Source organism: Oncorhynchus mykiss, chromosome 9 (genome assembly GCF_013265735.2).
Source record: "Oncorhynchus mykiss isolate Arlee chromosome 9, USDA_OmykA_1.1, whole genome shotgun sequence".
Classification (NCBI taxonomy): Eukaryota; Metazoa; Chordata; class Actinopteri; order Salmoniformes; family Salmonidae; genus Oncorhynchus; species Oncorhynchus mykiss.
In genome coordinates, this window is record NC_048573.1 from 5315622 (window position 1) to 5333203 (window position 17582).

Here is a 17582-nt window from a genome sequence, read left to right on the forward strand (position 1 = left end):
TCCCCCTCACCCTCTCCTCCATCCCCTCAACCTCTCCTCCATCCCCATCAACCTCTCCTCCAGCAGTCTGATCCTCTCCTCTAGTGCTCTGTTCTTTTCATGCTCTTTCTCCTGTTGAAGCACGGTGGCTAGGAAAAACTACCTAGAAAGGCCAAACCCTAAGAAGAAACCTAGAGAGGAACCAGGCTCTGAGGGGTGGCCAGTCCTCTTCTGGCTGTGCCGGGTGGAGATTATAACAGAACATGGCCAAGATGTTCAAATGTTCATAAATTACCAGCATGGTCAAATAATAATAATCACAGGCAGAACAGTTGAAACTGGAGCAGAAGCACGGCCAGGTGGACCGGGGACAGCAAGGAGTCATCATGCCAGGTAGTCCTGAGGCATGGTCCTAGGGCTCAGGTCCTCCGAGAGAGAGAAAGAAAGAGAGAATGAGAGAATTAGAGAGAACATACTTAAATTCACACAGGACACCGGATAGGACAGGAGAAGTACTCCAGATATAACAAACTGATCCTAACCCCCCTGACACATAAACTACTGCAGCATTAATACTGGAGGCTGAGACAGGAGGGGTCAGGAGACACTGTGGCCCCATCCGATGACACCCCCGGACAGGGAGAAACAGGAAGGATATAACCCCACCCACTTTGCCAAAGCACAGCTGAGAAAGAGAGAGAGAGACAGAGAGAGAGAGAGAGAGAGAGAGAGAGAGAGAGAGAGAGAGAGAGAGAGAAAATGATTAACTAACATCTGGTTGGAGGAGAAACAGGAAGGAACACTGGGCAGATGTTTACAAACACACAGACGCCACATTAACATCCTAATCAGACACTGTGTGTCTGTGTGTCTGTCTGTCTGGGTCAGGTGGCTAGTGACGTCATCTGTACGGTAGTACACTTATATAATAGTCATCTACACTCCTTCTCTCTCTCTTTCTCTCTCCCCTGTCCCTCCCTCCATCCAGCTGTCACTTCCAGTACCTGCTCTGTTATTTCTCATGTTATACATCTCTCTCCCGCGGCTATCTTTGTCTTTCTTCCTCTCTCTTCTCTCTTTCTCTGTCTCTCTCTCTGTCTCTCTCTCTGTCTCTTTCTGTCTCTCTCTCTCCTCTCTCCTCTCTCTCTCTGTCTCTCTCTCCTCTCTCCTCTCTCTCTCTGTCTCTCTCTCTCTCTCTGTCTCTTTCTGTCTCTCTCTCCTCTCTCTCTGTCTCTTCATGTCTCTCGCTTCTCTCTTTCTCTTCTCTCATTTCAATTCAATTCAATTCAAGGGGCTGCCCTTTTCTCGTGGCAACAGGTCACAAATCTTGCTGCTGTGATGGCACACTGTGGAATTTCACCCAGTAGATATGGGAGTTTATCAAAATTGGATTTGTTTTCGAATTCTTTGTGGATCTGTGTAATCTGAGGGAAATATGTCTCTCTAATATGGTCATACATTGGGCAGGAGGTTAGGAAGTGCAGCTCAGTTTCCACCTCATTTTGTGGGCAGTGAGCACATAGCCTGTCTCCTCTTGAGAGCCATGTCTGCCTACGGCGGCCTTTCTCAATAGCAAGGCTATGCACACTGAGTCTGTACATAGTCAAAGCTTTCCTTAATTTTGGGTCAGTCACAGTGGTCAGGTATTCTGCCGCTGTGTACTCTCTGTTTAGGGCCAAATAGCATTCTAGTTTGCTCTGTTTTTTTGTAAATTCTTTCCAATGTGTCAAGTAATTATCTTTTTGTTTTCTCATTATTTGGTTGGGTCTAATTGTGTTGCTGTCCTGGGGCTCCAGGACCAGCTTGCTTAGGGGACTCTTCTCCGGGTTCATCTCTCTGTAGGTGATGGCTTTGTTATGGAAGGTTTGAGAATCGCTTCCTTTTAGGTGGTTGTAGAATTTAACGGCTCTTTTCTGGATTTTGATAACTAGCGGGTATCGGCCTAATTCTGCTCTGCATGCATTTTCTCTCTCTCTGCTCTCGTCTCTCTGTCTCTCAATTCAATTTCAATTTATTGGCATGGGAAACATATTTTAATATTGCCAAAGCAAGTGAAGTAGGTAATAAACAAAAATGAAATTAACAATTGAAATTAACAGTAAACATTACAATTGAAAAGAAGAAAGACATTTCAAACATCAAATGTCTCACCCTCTCCCCTCACCATCTCCCCTCACCATCTCCCCTCCTCACCCTCTCCCCTCACCCTCTCCCCTCACCATCTCCCCTCCTCACCCTCTCCCCTCACCCTCTCCCCTCCTCACCCTCTCCCCTCACCCTCTCCCCTCACCATCTCTCCTCCTCACCCTCTCCCCTCACCATCTCTCCTCCTCACCCTCTCCCCTCACCATCTCCCCTCACCCTCTCCCCTCACCATCTCTCCTCCTCACCCTCTCCCCTCACCATCTCCCCTCACCCTCTCCCCTCACCATCTCCCCTCCTCACCCTCTCCCCTCTCCCCTCACCCTCTCCCCTCACCCTCTCCCCTCACCCTCTCCCCTGTCTATATACAGTGTTGTAACGAGGTACAAATCGTTCTCTGTCTCTATTTTTCTCTCTTGTCTCTTGTCATTTGTTCTACCTGCTTTTAAACCTCTTTACCTTTCTTCTCTCTCCCCTCCTCATCCTCCTCCCTCTCCCCTCCTCATCCTCCTCCCTCTCCCCTCCTCCTCATTATCTCTCCTCCTCACCCACTATAGCTGTCTCCCTCAACTCTCCCCCTCATCAACCCAGTCCCCCCCACCTTCTCCCTTCTACATCCCCCTTATCCCCTTATCTCCATATTACAACTCCTCCATCTCTCTGTCCCTGAATCTCTCCATCCCTCCTTTACCCTCTCGTCTCTCTCCCCTGGGCCTTGACAAGACAATCGATCCAACTCTTAAGTCCTTCAGCTCTTTTATAATCAGCAGAGCGTTTTATCTCAATGGAGGGAGATGGAGAGAGAGATAAAGTAAGAGGGAGAGATAGAAAGAAAGAGACAAAAAGAGATGGATTATTGAGAAAGAGAGAGACAGTGAGCGAGGTAGAGAGAGAGAGAGACGGAGAGACAGTGAGCGAGGTAGAGAGAGAGAGAGACGGAGAGACAGTGAGCAAGGTAGAGAGAGAGAGACATAGAGAGAGAGACAGTGAGCGAGGTAGAGAGAGAGAGAGAGAGACGGAGAGACAGTGAGCAAGGTAGAGAGAGAGAGAGAGAGAGAGAGAGAGAGAGAGAGAGAGAGAGACATAGAGAGAGAGACAGTGAGCGAGGTAGAGAGAGAGAGACGGAGAGACAGTGAGCAAGGTAGAGAGAGAGAGAGAGAGAGACGGAGAGAGAGACAGAGAGAGAGACAGTGAGCGAGGTAGAGAGAGAGAGAGAGAGACAGAGAGACAGTGAGCGAGGTAGAGAGAGAGAGAGAGAGAGAGACGGAGAGACAGTGAGCAAGGTAGAGAGAGAGAGAGAGAGAGAGAGAGAGACATAGAGAGAGAGACAGTGAGCGAGGTAGAGAGAGAGAGAGAGAGAGAGAGAGAGAGAGAGAGAGAGAGATACAGAGAGAGAGAAACAGAGAGAGAGAGACAGAGAGAGAGAGACAGAGAGAGAGAAACACAGAGAGAGAGAGAGAGAGAGAGAAACAGCGAGAGATGGTGAAGTAGGGGAAGAGTTCAGGAGAAAGCAGGAGTTTAGAGTTTGGTTTGTAGTTTTAGTTTAACTAAATGTGTCCTCCTGTAAAGCACTGAAGATGCACGCATGTACACGCACACACGTACACAGGACACACACACACACACACATGCACACACACACTTATAATGCCTCAGGATTCTAATGTACCAGTACGCTGACACCTTGTGAACTCATGAGAAAAAAGAGAGGAGAGAGTTCATGCTTGCCACAAGAAAAGGGCAACCAGTGAAGAACAAACACCATTGTAAATACAACACATATTAATGCTTATTTATTTTCCCTTGTGTACTTTAACCATTTGTACATTGTTGCAACACTATATATATATATACAGTGCCTTGCGAAAGTATTCGGCCCCCTTGAACTTTGCGACCTTTTGCCACATTTCAGACTTCAAACATAAAGATATAAAACTGTATTTTTTTGTGAAGAATCAACAACAAGTGGGACACATTTATGGAACTAAATTTATTGGATATTTCAAACTTTTTTAACAAATCAAAAACTGAAAAATTGGGCGTGCAAAATTATTATATTATATTATATTATATTATATATATAGACCCATTTGCGACCAACCTTTAACTTCCTGACTGATGTCTTGAGATGTTGCTCCCACATAATAATCCACATAATCTTCCACCCTCATGATGCCATCTATTTTGTGAAGTGCACCAGTCCCTCCTGCAGCAAAGCACCCCCACAACATGATGCTGCCACCCCCGTGCTTCACGGTTGGGATGGTGTTCTTCGGCTTGCAAAGCCTCCCCCTTTTTCCTCCAAACATAACGATGGTCATTATGACCAAATAGTTATATTTTTGTTTTATCAGACCAGAGGACATTTCTCCAAAAAGTACAAACTTTGTCCGCATGTGCAGTTGCAAACTGTAGTCTGGCTTTTTTATGGCTATTTTGGAGCAGCGACTTCTTCCTTGCTCAGGTTATGTCGATATAGGACTCGTTTTACTGTGGATATAGATACTTTTGTACCTGTTTCCTCCAGCATCTTCACAAGGTCCTTTGCTGTTGTTCTGAGATTGATTTGCACTTTTCACACCAAAGTACGTTCATCTCTAGGAGACAGAACGCGTCTCCTTCCTGAGCAGTATGACGGCTGCGTGGTCCCATGGTGTTTATACTTGCGAACTATTGTTTGTTCAGATGAACGTGGTACCTTCAGGCGTTTGGAAATTTCTACCAAGGATGAACCAGACTTCTGGAGGTCTACAATTTTTTTTCTGAGGTCTGAGGGCTGATTTCTTTTTGATTTTCCCATGATGTCAAGCAAAGAGGCACTGAGTTTGAAGGTAGGCCTTGACATACATCCACAGGTACACCTCCAATTGACTCAAATGAAGCTTCTAAAGCCATGACATCATTTTCTGGAATTCTCCAAGCTGTTTGAAGGCACAGTCAACTTAGTGTATGTAAACTTCTGACCCACTGAAATTGTGATACCGTGAATTATAAGTGAAATAATCTGTCTGTAAACAATTGTTGGAAAAATCACTTGTATCATGCACAAAGTAGATGTCCTAACCGACTTGCCAAAACTATAGTTTGTTAACAAGAAATGTGTGGAGTAGTTGAAAAAATGAGTTTTAATGACTCCAACCTAAGTGTATGTAAACTTCAGACATCAGCTTCATCTATTTTTCTTTCTCTCTTGCTGAGGAAAGAAGCTGGAAACTAGCCAGGGGCTGAGGACACACACACACACACAAACAGACACACACACACACACACACACACACACACACACACACACACACACACACACACACACACACACACACACACACACACACAGAGAGAGAGAGAGACACACAGAGACACATAGACATACACACAGAGCCACAGAAACACACACACACACGCACACACACAGTGAGCTGTGATACTCTCTCCCTCTGCAGCAGAACAGAAAGAGAAGGAGGGAGGGAGGGAGGGAGGGAGGGAGGGAGGGAGGGAGGGAGGGAGGGAGGGAGGGAGGGAGGGAGGGAGGGAGACTATCAGAACCCACTGGATTCTCCAGTTACATTGAATGAACTACAGGACAAAATCCAAAACCCTCCAAACCAAAAAAGGCCTGTGGTGTTGATGGTATCCTAAATTAAATGATAAAATATACCGACCTCAAATTCCATTTGGCTATACTTAAACTCTTAAACATCATCCTCAGCTCTGGCATCTTCCCCAATTTGTGGAACCAAGGACTAATCACCCCAACCCACAGAAGTGGAGACAAAAAGTGGAGACCCCAATAACTACTGTGAGATATGCGTCAACAGCAAATCAGCTGCATTATCATTAACAACAGACTCGTACATTTCCTCAGCGAAAACATTGTACTGATAAAATGTCAAATTGGCTTTATACCAAATTACCGTACGACAGACCACGTATTCACCCTGCACACCCTATAACTGACAACAAAAAAACAAAGGCGAAATCTTCTCATTCTTTGTTGATTTCAAAAAAGCTTTCAACTCAATTTAGGATGAGGGTCTGCTATACAAATTGATGGAAAGTGGTGATGGGGGTAAAACATAGGACATTATAAAAATCAATGTGTACACAAACAACAAGTGTGCGGTTAAAATGAGCAAAAAAAAAACACACGTTTCTTTCCAAAGGGCCGTGGCGTGAGACAGGGATGCAGCTTAAGCCCCACCCTCTTCAAAATATTTAACTATTTGTGCATCGCTACAACACTGTATACATAATATTTGAAATGTGTTTGTTCTTTTGAAACTTTTGTGAGTGTAATGTTTACTGTTCATTTTTGTTTATTTCACTTTTGTTTATTATATACTTCACTTGCTTAGGCAATGTAAACATATGTTTCCCGTGCGAATAAAGCCCTTAAATTGAATTGAATTGAAAGACAGAGAGATGGGAGAGAGATGGGGCAGAGCTGAAAATAGAGCATATTTAGAGAAATATAAAAGATAAGAGATGATTAAACGGGCATAAAAGAGAGCGGCAGAGAGAGATAGTGACAAATATTTCTGTTTTGATCGACATACACATCATCGGTGCCCGAAGAAGAGTGGGTTAACTGCCTTGCTCAGGTGCAGAATGACAGAGTTTTACCTTGTCAGCTCGGGGATTCGATCCAGCAACATTTTGGTTACTGGTCCAATGCTCCTACCCGCCACCCCATGGGGGACTGGAAGACCGGAATTGGGATGTTGGGAGACTAGAGGATTGGAGTTGGGCTGTTGGGGGACTGGAGTTGGGCTGTTGGGGGACTAGAGAACTGGATTTGGGCTGTTGGGAGACTAGAGAACTGGAGTTGGGCTGTTATGGAACTAGAGGACTGGAGTTGAGCTGTTGGGAGACTAGAGGACTGGAGTTGAGCTGTTGGAGGACTAGAGGACTGGAGTTGGGTTTTGGGGGACTAGAGGACTGGAGTTGGGCTGTTAGAGGACTGGAGTTGGGTTTTGGGGGACTAGAGGACTGGAGTTGGGCTGTTAGAGGACTGGAGTTGGGCTGTTGGGGAAGTAGAGGACTGGATTTGGGCTGTTGGGGACTAGAGGACTGGAGTTGGGCTGTTGGGGGACTAGAGGACTGGAGTTGTGTTTTGGGGGACTAGAGAACTGGAGTTGTGTTTTGGGGGACTAGAGAACTGGAGTTGTGTTTTGGGGGACTAGAGGACTGGAGTTGTGTTTTGGGGGACTAGAGAACTGGAGTTGGGTTTTGGGGGGCTAGAGGACTGGAGTTGGGCTGTTGGGGGACTGGAGGACTGTAGTTGAGCTGTTGGGGGACTAGAGGACTGGAGTTGGGCTGTTGGGGGACTGTAGTTGGGCTGTTGGGGGACTAGAGGACTGTAGTTGAGCTGTTGGGGGACTAAAGGACTGGAGTTGCTGTAGAGGGTGAAGTCTGATTAGTGATAGAGAACAGGAAAGAAATTGAGGAAAATCGTCAGTAAAAGTTTTTCTCCTGAACTACAGAGATTTGGGCCCAGAGCTACAGGGACCTAAACTCAACCACAGTGACAGCAGAGCTACAGGGACCTAAACTCAACCACAGTGACAGCAGAGCTACAGGAACCTAAACTCAACCACAGTGACAGCAGAACTACAGGAACCTAAACTAGTGAACACAACAATACTTCTATCATGAAGTCATACTGTCAAAAAAATGCACATTGTTTAGTTCTAAGTGGATCAGATACCTTTTGGAGAGATTAAATATTAGCATTTACATCACATCAGGCCAGAATCTTCCAATAGCACAATGACCCTATACAGTACACGGCTTCACTCTAAGTAGTACGGTAATCAAATCAAATCAAATTTCATTTATTGGTCACATGGTTAGCAGATGTGAATGCGAGTGTAACGAAATGCTTGTGCTTCTAGTTCCGACCATGCAGTAATATCTAACAAGTAACCTAACAAATTCCCCAACAACTACCTTATATACACAAGTGTAAAGGAATGAATAAGAATATGTACATATAAATATATGGATGAGCGATGGCCGTGCGGCATAGGCAAGATGCAGTAGATGGTATAGAGTACAGTATATACATATGAGATGAGTAATGTAGGGTATGTAAACATTATATAAAGTGGCATTATTTAAAGTGACTTGTGAAGTCCATTTATTAATGTGGCCAGAGATTTGAGTGTGTTGGCAGCAGCCACTCTATGTTAGTGATGGCTGTTTAACAGTCTGATGGCCTTGAGGTAGAAGCTGTTTTTTCAGTCTCTCCGTCCCTGCTTTGATGCACGTGTACTGACCTCGCCTTCTGGATGATAGTGGGGTGAACAGGCAGTGGCTCGGGTGGTTGTTGTCCTTGATGATCGTTTTGGCCTTCCTGTGACATCAGGTGGTGTAGGTGACCTGGAGGGCAGGTAGTTTCCCCCCGGTGATGCGTTGTGCAGACCTCACTACCCTCTGGAGAACCTTACGGTTGTGGGCGGAGCAGTTGCCGTACCAGGCGGTGATACAGCCCGACAGGATGCTCTTGATTGTACATCTGTAGTAGTTTGAGGGTTTTAGAGACAAGACAAATGTATTCAGCCTCCTGAGGTTGAAGAGGCACTGTTGCTCTGTGTGGGTGGACCATTTCAGTTTGTCCATGATGTGTAACCCGAGGAACTTAAAACTCTCCACCTTCTCCACTACTGTCCCGTTGATGTGGATGGGGGGGGGGGGTGCTCCCTCTGCTGTTTCCTGAAGTCCACGATCATCTCCTTCGTTTTGTTGAAGTTGAGTGAGAGGTTATTTTCCTGACACCGAGGGCCCTCACCTCCTCCCTGTAGGCCGTCTCGTCGTTGTTGGTAATCAAGCCTACCACTGCAGTGTCATCGGCAAACTTGATGATTGAGTTGGAGGAGTGCATGGCCACGCAGTCATGGGTGAACAGGGAGTACAGGAGGTGGCTGAGAACACACCTGTGTGGGACCCCAGTGTTGAGGATCTACGGGGTGGAGATGTTGTTACCTACACTCACCACCTGGGGGCGGCCCGTCAGAAAGTCCAGGACTCAGTTGCACAGGGTGGGGTTGTGACCCAGGGTGCCTAGCTTAATGACGATTGGGGGGTACTATGGTGTTAAATACTGAGCTGTAGTCAATGAACAGCATTCTTACATAGGTATTCCTCTTGTCCAGATGGGTCAGGGCAGTGTGCAGTGTGGTTGAGATTGCATCGTCAGTGGACCTATTGGGGCTGTATGCAATTTGGAGTGGGTCTAGGGTGTCAGGTAGGGTGGAGGTGATATGATCCTTGACTAGTCTCTCAAAGCACTTCATGATAACAGAAGTGAGTGCAATGGGGTCATTTTGTTCAGTTACCTTAGCTTTCTTGGGAACAGGAACAATGGTGGCCATCTTGAAGCATGTGGGGACAACAGACTGGGATTGATTGAATATGTCCGGAAACACATCAGCCAGCTGGTCTGCGCATGCTCTGAGGACGCGGCTAGGGATGCTGTCTGGGCTGGCAGAATTTTCGAGGGTTAACACGTTTAAATGTTTTTCTCATTTTGGCCACAGAGAAGGGAAGCCCACAGGCTTTGGTAGTGGGGTGTGTCAGTGGCACTGTATTGTCCTCAAAGCGAGCAAAGAAGTTGTTTAATTTGTCTGGGAGCAAGACGTCAGTGTCCGCGGCGGGGCTGGTTTTGTTTTTATAATCTGTGATTGACTGTAGACCCTGCCACATACGTCTCGTGTTTGAGCCGTTGAATTGCGACTCTACTTTGTGTCTATATTGACACTTTGCTTGTTTGGTTGCCTTACGGTGGGAATAACTATACTGCTTGTATTCGGTCATGTTTCCGGTCACCATGATTAAAAGCGGTGGTTCGTGCTTTTAGTTTTGCCCGACTGCTGCCATCAATCCACGGTTTCTGGTTAGTGGAGGATTTAATAGTCACAGTGGGTACGACATCTCCGATGCACTTGCTAATAAACTCGCTCACCGAGTCAGCATTTTACATCAATGTTATTGTCTGTGGCTATCCGGAACATATCCCAGTCCACGTGATCAAAGCAATCTTGACGCGTGGAATCCGATTGGTCAGACCAGCGTTGTACAGACCTGAGCACTGGTGTTTCCTGTTTTAGTTTCTGTTTAGAGGCTGGGAGCAACAAAATGGAGTCGTGGTCAGATTTGCTGAAGACAGGGAAGGCTTTGTATGCGTCGCGGACGTTAGAGTAGCAATGATCCAGAATGCTGCCAGCTCGTGTCACGCATTCAATATGCTGATAGAATTTAGGAAGTATTGTTCTTAGGTTAGCTTTGTTAAAATCCCCAGCTACAATAAATGCATCCTCAGGACACACGCTTTCACACACAGTAGTTTAGCATTAGTGGTCAGAGCAGAGAGGTTAAACGTTTGCCTCCTAAGCACAGATCTAGGATCAGCAATTCTCTTTCAAATCCTAGTCTTATCTAATATGGATGGAAATGTAAAAACTGACCTTACATCAGTGGATTAGTGTCTAACTATCCTGCTAATCCCCAAAATGTAAATGTATTGAGTTAGCGTAGCATTAGCGTTGGGTTAGAAAATTAAGGTATATCATTCAGAAAGAATGCATTACTGCAGAAAGTGAGAGATGGAAAGAGTGAGAGGAGGGATTCTGAAAAGAGAGAGAGAGAGAGACCTCTCCATCACGGTTGACAACTCCACAGTGTCGCCCTCCCAGAGTGCAAAGAACCTTGTCGTGACCCTGGACAACAACACCCTGTCGTTCTCTGCAAACATCAAAGCAGTGACCCACTCCTGCAGGTTCTTGTTCTACAATACTACCCCACACAGGAAGTACGACACTACCCCACACAGGAAGTACGACACTAGCCCACACAGGAAGTACGACACTACCCCACACAGGAAGTACGACACTAGCCCACACAGGAAGTACGACACTACCCCACACAGGAAGTACGACACTACCCCACACAGGAAGCAGGTCCTAATCCAGGAACTTGTTCTCTCCCGTCTGGACTACTGCAACTCGCTGTACCTACGTAGCAGCAAAAATAACTGCCCCTCCCTACCTTCAGGCTATGCTCAAACCCTACACCCCAACGCGAGAACTCTGTTCTCCCACCTCCAGACTCTCGGCCCTCCCACCACAAGCTCTCCTCTGTCCTGGCACCCCAGTGGTGGAACCAGCTTCCCCCTGAAGCTAAGACACAAAATCCCTGCCCATCTTCCCTGCCCTTCAGCAATTCTCTCTCAAATCATTTTCTCATCCAATAGGGTGGGAAATGTAAAACTCACCATAGATCAGTGAATCAGTGTCTAAGGATGTAAAAGTGGCTAGCAACTTAAAAGATTTATCACGTTGTTTAGAGACATGTTAATGTGGAAACGATATCAACAACGGCCGGTTGAATGTCCGGTCTTCAGTCAGCTCAGTTGTCAACACAATATTCTATAACTGGCTAGTTTTGTCTCACCTTATGTCCGCTGTTAGACCTTTCCCCGGGGGGACAAATCCCAGAACGCCCTTCAGGTATAGAATACATGTGGACATTGCGCAATTTTTTTTGTTGCCAGCTTCTGTGTAGATGTACATTCATCTCCCCCAAAAAACTAAATGTATACTAAATGTATACTAAATGTATACTAAATGTATACCAAAACTAAATGTATACTAAATGTATACTAAATGTATACTAAATGTATACCAAAACTAAATGTATACTAAATGTATACTAAATGTATACTAAATGTGTACTAAATGTATACTAAATGTGTACTAAATGTATACTAAATGTATACTAAATGTATACTAAATGTATAATAAATGTGTACTAAATGTGTTTGTGTTATGAAGAACAAACATTTTCTGCTGTAAATATATCAATAAATAAATTAATATAATGTTATTGATTTGCTTATAAAGACAGTACTGTATGCCTACACTTTACCTAGCAAATTACAAAAAACGGGGCGGTAGTCGTTTAGCTCAGTTACCTTAGCTTTCTTGAGAACAGGAACAATGGTGGCCCTCTTGAAGCATGTGGGAACAGCAGACCAGATACGTTTCTAGGAGGGAGTTCCCCTTTTGAAAGGATAGAGAGAGAGAGAGAGAGAGAGAGAGAGAGAGAGAGAGAGAGAGAGAGAGAGAGAGAGAGAGGGAGAGAGATATAGAATGGGGTGGATAAGGAGAGGGAGTGATAGAGAGAGAGAGAAAGTCGGACACTTTATCACAACCCAGAGATCAACTGCTAATTAGCATACTGCTACCTAGCAACAGCCCCGGCCATAGTTCGGTCACCGGTTAGATAGAGATAGAGAGAGAGAGAGAGAGAGAGAGAGAGAGAGACATAGAGAGAGAGAGAGAGAGAGAGAGACATAGAGAGAGAGAGACATAGAGAGAGAGACAGTGAGCGAGGTAGAGCCAGAGAGAGCCAGAGAGAGAGCCAGAGAGAGAGCCAGACCTTTTAAGAGTGTCTTTCACTACATCTCTATTTTCCTCTATCATTTCATCTTATTAATTAATCTCCTTTTACCAAATCTCCTCCGTGTGAGTGTGCTGTCTATATGTATGACAATGTCATCACTTTTTCCACAGCTGCTTGGCAAGATGTTTAGTTGGCTGAATGGTCAGGCAGGCTGAATGGTCAGGCATGCAGGTTTAGTGTCAGGGCAGGCTGAATGGTCAGGCAGGCTGAATGGTCAGGCAGGCTGAATGGTCAGGCAGGCAGAATGGTCAGGCAGGCAGAATGGTCAGGCAGGCTGAATGGTCAGGCAGGCTGAATGGTCAGGCAGGCAGGTTTAGTGTCAGGGCAGGCTGAATGGTAAGGCAGGCAGGTTTAGTGTCAGGCAGGCTGAATGGTCAGGCAGGCTGAATGGTCAGGCAGGCTGAATGGTCAGGCAGGCAGGTTTAGTGTCAGGGCAGGCTGAATGGTCAGGCAGGCTGAATGGTCAGGCAGGCTGAATGGTCAGGCAGGCTGAATGGTCAGGCAGGCAGGTTTAGTGTCAGGGCAGGCTGAATGGTCAGGCAGGCAAGTTTAGTGTCAGGCAGGCTGAATGGTCAGGCAGGCAGGTTTAGTGTCAGGGCAGGCTGAATGGTCAGGCAGGCTGAATGGTCAGGCAGGCTGAATGGTCAGGCAGGCTGAATGGTCAGGCAGGCAGGTTTAGTGTCAGGGCAGGCTGAATGGTCAGGCAGGCAGGTTTAGTGTCAGGGCAGGCTGAATGGTCAGGCAGGCAGGTTTAGTGTCAGGCAGGCTGAATGGTCAGACAGGCAGGTTTAGTGTCAGGGCAGGCTGAATGGTCAGGCAGGCTGAATGGTCAGGATGGCAGGTTTAGTGTCAGGGCAGGCTGAATGGTCAGGCAGGCTGAATGGTCAGGCAGGCAGGTTTAGTGTCAGGCAGGCTGAATGGTCAGGCAGGCTGAATGGTCAGGCAGGCAGGTTTAGTGTCACGGCAGGCTGAATGGTCAGGCAGGCAGGTTTAGTGTCAGGCAGGCTGAATGGTCAGGCAGGCAGGTTAAGTGTCAGGGCAGGCTGAATGGTCAGGCAGGCTGAATGGTCAGGCAGGCAGGTTTAGTGTCAGGGCAGGCTGAATGGTCAGGCAGGCTGAATGGTCAGGCAGGCTGAATGGTCAGGCAGGCAGGTTTAGTGTCAGGGCAGGCTGAATGGTCAGGCAGGCTGAATGGCCAGGCAGGCTGAATGGTCAGGCAGGCAGGTTTAGTGTCAGGGCAGGCTGAATGGTCAGGCAGGCTGAATGGTCAGGCAGGTTGTGTGTCAGGGCAGGCTGAATGGTCAGGCAGGTTGTGTGTCAGGGCAGGCTGAATGGTCAGGCAGGTTGTGTGTCAGGGCAGGCTGAATGGTCAGGCAGGCTGAATGGTCAGGCAGGCAAGAGGTCAAAACCTTTTCAGATCTGCAGATTTATATCCAGGTGGATGTTTTAATTATTCAGCCCTTCCTGGAGCTGTTACCAAAAACAGGCCTGGACAGTACCAAAACAAATGATCAAACGATTCTGTCTCTTCGCAGCAAAATCTGCAGAGCTGGAATGCTTTTATCCCCCATATATATATATATATATATATATATATATATATATATATATATATATATATATATAACATTCTATTGGTTGCAAGAATTTTGTATTATAATTTAAATAGAAAAATTCTAGGTGTTAAATCTGGTGTTGTTTTACGTATCAGTTCATAAACCATGGGCCATGGAATTGGTATGTAAAAAATCTCTTCCCATCTATTTTGCAATCTATATGGCACGGCTGTCAATCTATATGGCACGGCTGTCAATCTATATGGCACGGCTGTCAATCTGTATGGCACTGCTGTCAATCTGTATGGCACGGCTGTCAATCTATATGGCACGGCTGTCAATCTGTATGGCACGGCTGTCAATCTATATGGCACGGATGTCAATCTATATGGCACGGCTGTCAATCTATATGGCACGGCTGTCAATCTATATGGCACTGCTGTCAATCTATATGGCACGGCTGTCAATCTATATGGCACGGCTGTCAATCTGTATGGCACGGCTGTCAATCTATATGGCACTGCTGTCAATCTATATGGCACGGCTGTCAATCTATATGGCACGGATGTCAATCTATATGGCACTGCTGTCAATCTATATGGCACGGCTGTCAATCTGTATGGCACGGCTGTCAATCTATATGGCACGGCTGTCAATCTATATGGCACGGCTGTCAATCTATATGGCACGGCTGTCAATCTACATGGCACGGCTGTCAATCTATATGGCACGGCTGTCAATCTATATGGCACGGCTGTCAATCTACATGGCACGGCTGTCAATCTATATGGCACGGCTGTCAATCTATATGGCACGGCTGTCAATCTATATGGCACGGCTGTCAATCTACACGGCACGGCTGTCAATCTACATGGCACGGCTGTCAATCTATATGGCACGGCTGTCAATCTATATGGCACTGCTGTCAATCTATATGGCACTGCTGTCAATCTATATGGCACGGATGTCAATCTATATGGCACGGATGTCAATCTATATGGCACTGCTGTCAATCTATATGGCACTGCTGTCAATCTATATGGCACTGCTGTCAATCTATATGGCACTGCTGTCAATCTATATGGCACGGCTGTCAATCTATATGGCACTGCTGTCAATCTATATGGCACGGCTGTCAATCTATATGGCACGGCTGTCAATCTATATGGCACGGCTGTCAATCTATATGGTACGGCTGTCAATCTATATGGCACGGCTGTCAATCTATATGGCACGGCTGTCAATCTATATGGCACGGCTGTCAATCTATATGGTACGGCTGTCAATCTATATGGCACGGCTGTCAATCTATTTGGCACGGCTGTCAATCTATATGGCACGGATGTCAATCTATATGGCACGGCTGTCAATCTATATGGCACTGCTGTCAATCTATATGGCACGGCTGTCAATCTATATGGTACGGCTGTCAATCTATATGGCACGGCTGTCAATCTATATGGCACGGCTGTCAATCTATATGGCACGGCTGTCAATCTATATGGCACGGCTGTCAATCTATATGGCACGGCTGTCAATCTATATGGCACGGCTGTCAATCTATATGGCACGGCTGTCAATCTATATGGCACGGCTGTCAATCTATATGGCACGGCTGTCAATCTATATGGCACTGCTGTCAATCTATATGGCACTGCTGTCAATCTATATGGCACTGCTGTCAATCTATATGGCACTGCTGTCAATCTATATGGCACGGTGGTCAATCTATATGGCACGGCTGTCAATCTATATGGCACTGCTGTCAATCTATATGGCACTGCTGTCAATCTATATGGCACGGATGTCAATCTATATGGCACGGTGGTCAATCTATATGGCACTGCTGTCAATCTATATGGCACTGCTGTCAATCTATATGGCACGGATGTCAATCTATATGGCACTGCTGTCATTCTATATGGCACGGCTGTCAATCTATATGGCACTGCTGTCAATCTATATGGCACGGATGTCAATCTATATGGCACTGCTGTCAATCTATATGGCACGGCTGTCAATCTATATGGCACGGCTGTCAATCTACATGGCACGGATGTCAATCTATATGGCACTGCTGTCAATCTATATGGCACGGCTGTCAATCTATATGGCACTTTTTTATTTTTCACAATTTTCTTTGACCAATTATGATCTTTGATGCCGGGCCGACAGACGAGTTCCTTAGGGTTTTCCCCCCTTCCACATTCCTTGTACATTTCCATATGTTTTAGTTAGCTGCATGTGTGACATAACTCCACCAGTCGGATTCATGATATCCTTTACAAAGATTATAGCTTTAAAATAAAAAATTAAAAATAAATGAAATATTTTAGTATATTTGAGTTTATAATATTTGTTGTATTATTTGTTCTGTCTTTTCTGGTGGATTTAACTGAAATTGCAACCAACTTTCTAAGGCTTGTTTATAAAAATAACGATATTTGGGAAATTGTTTCCTTTTCAAATGACTGAAAGTGAGCAGGTGTAATCTGAATAAAGGGGAAAAGGCCCTTCTTGAACATGGATGATACATTCTTACTCATTTGCTAGAGAACCCGTTTGGATTTAAGTATAACTTTTGTATGACCGAAGCCTTTAGTGAGAGGTCCAATGCTTTCATATTTAATTATTTCTGCCCTCTGAATTCATATTCATTATATTAATAGGCCCGTTTAATTTTGTCTGGCCCATCGTTCCAAGTAAAATTGAATCTTTTTTTTCTCATATTATTTAAAAAACAGTTTGTTAAAACAGGTTGCTAGGTGTAGGCAAAACCATAAGCAAAAAAAGAGTTAATCAGGGTCAACTGGGATATGACGAAAGAGTTAATCAGGGTAAACTGGGATATGACTAAAGAGTTAATCAAGGTAAACTGGGATATGACGAAAGAGTTAATCAGGGTAAACTGGGATATGACTAAAGAGTTAATCAGGCTAAACTGGGATATGACGAAAGAGTTAATCAGGGTAAACTGGGATATGACTAAAGAGTTAATCAAGGTAAACTGGGATATGACGAAAGAGTTAATCAGGGTAAACTGGGATATGACTAAAGAGTTAATCAGGGTAAACTGGGATATGACGAAAGAGTTAATCAGGGTAAACTGGGATATGACTAAAGAGTTAATTAAGCTAAACTGGGATATGACTAAAGAGTTAATCAGGGTAAACTGGGATATGACTAAAGAGTTAATCAGGGTAAACTGGGATATGACTAAAGAGTTAATCAGGCTAAACTGGGATATGACTAAAGAGTTAATCAGGGTAAACTGGGATATGACTAAAGAGTTAATCAGGGTAAACTGGGATATGACTAAAGAGTTAATCAGGCTAAACTGGGATATGACTAAAGAGTTAATCAGGCTAAACTGGGATATGACTAAAGAGTTAATCAGGCTAAACTGGGATATGACTAAAGAGTTAATCAGGCTAAACTGGGATATGA

At 45.3% G+C, this 17582-nt stretch overlaps 1 protein-coding gene across 1 annotated transcript in view; it reads left to right on the forward strand.

The window, feature by feature from the left end:
* Nucleotides 1–17582, forward strand: part of LOC110516497 (short transient receptor potential channel 5-like) — an 87689-nt gene that overhangs the window by 39214 nt on the left and 30893 nt on the right. The window lies entirely within an intron of this gene.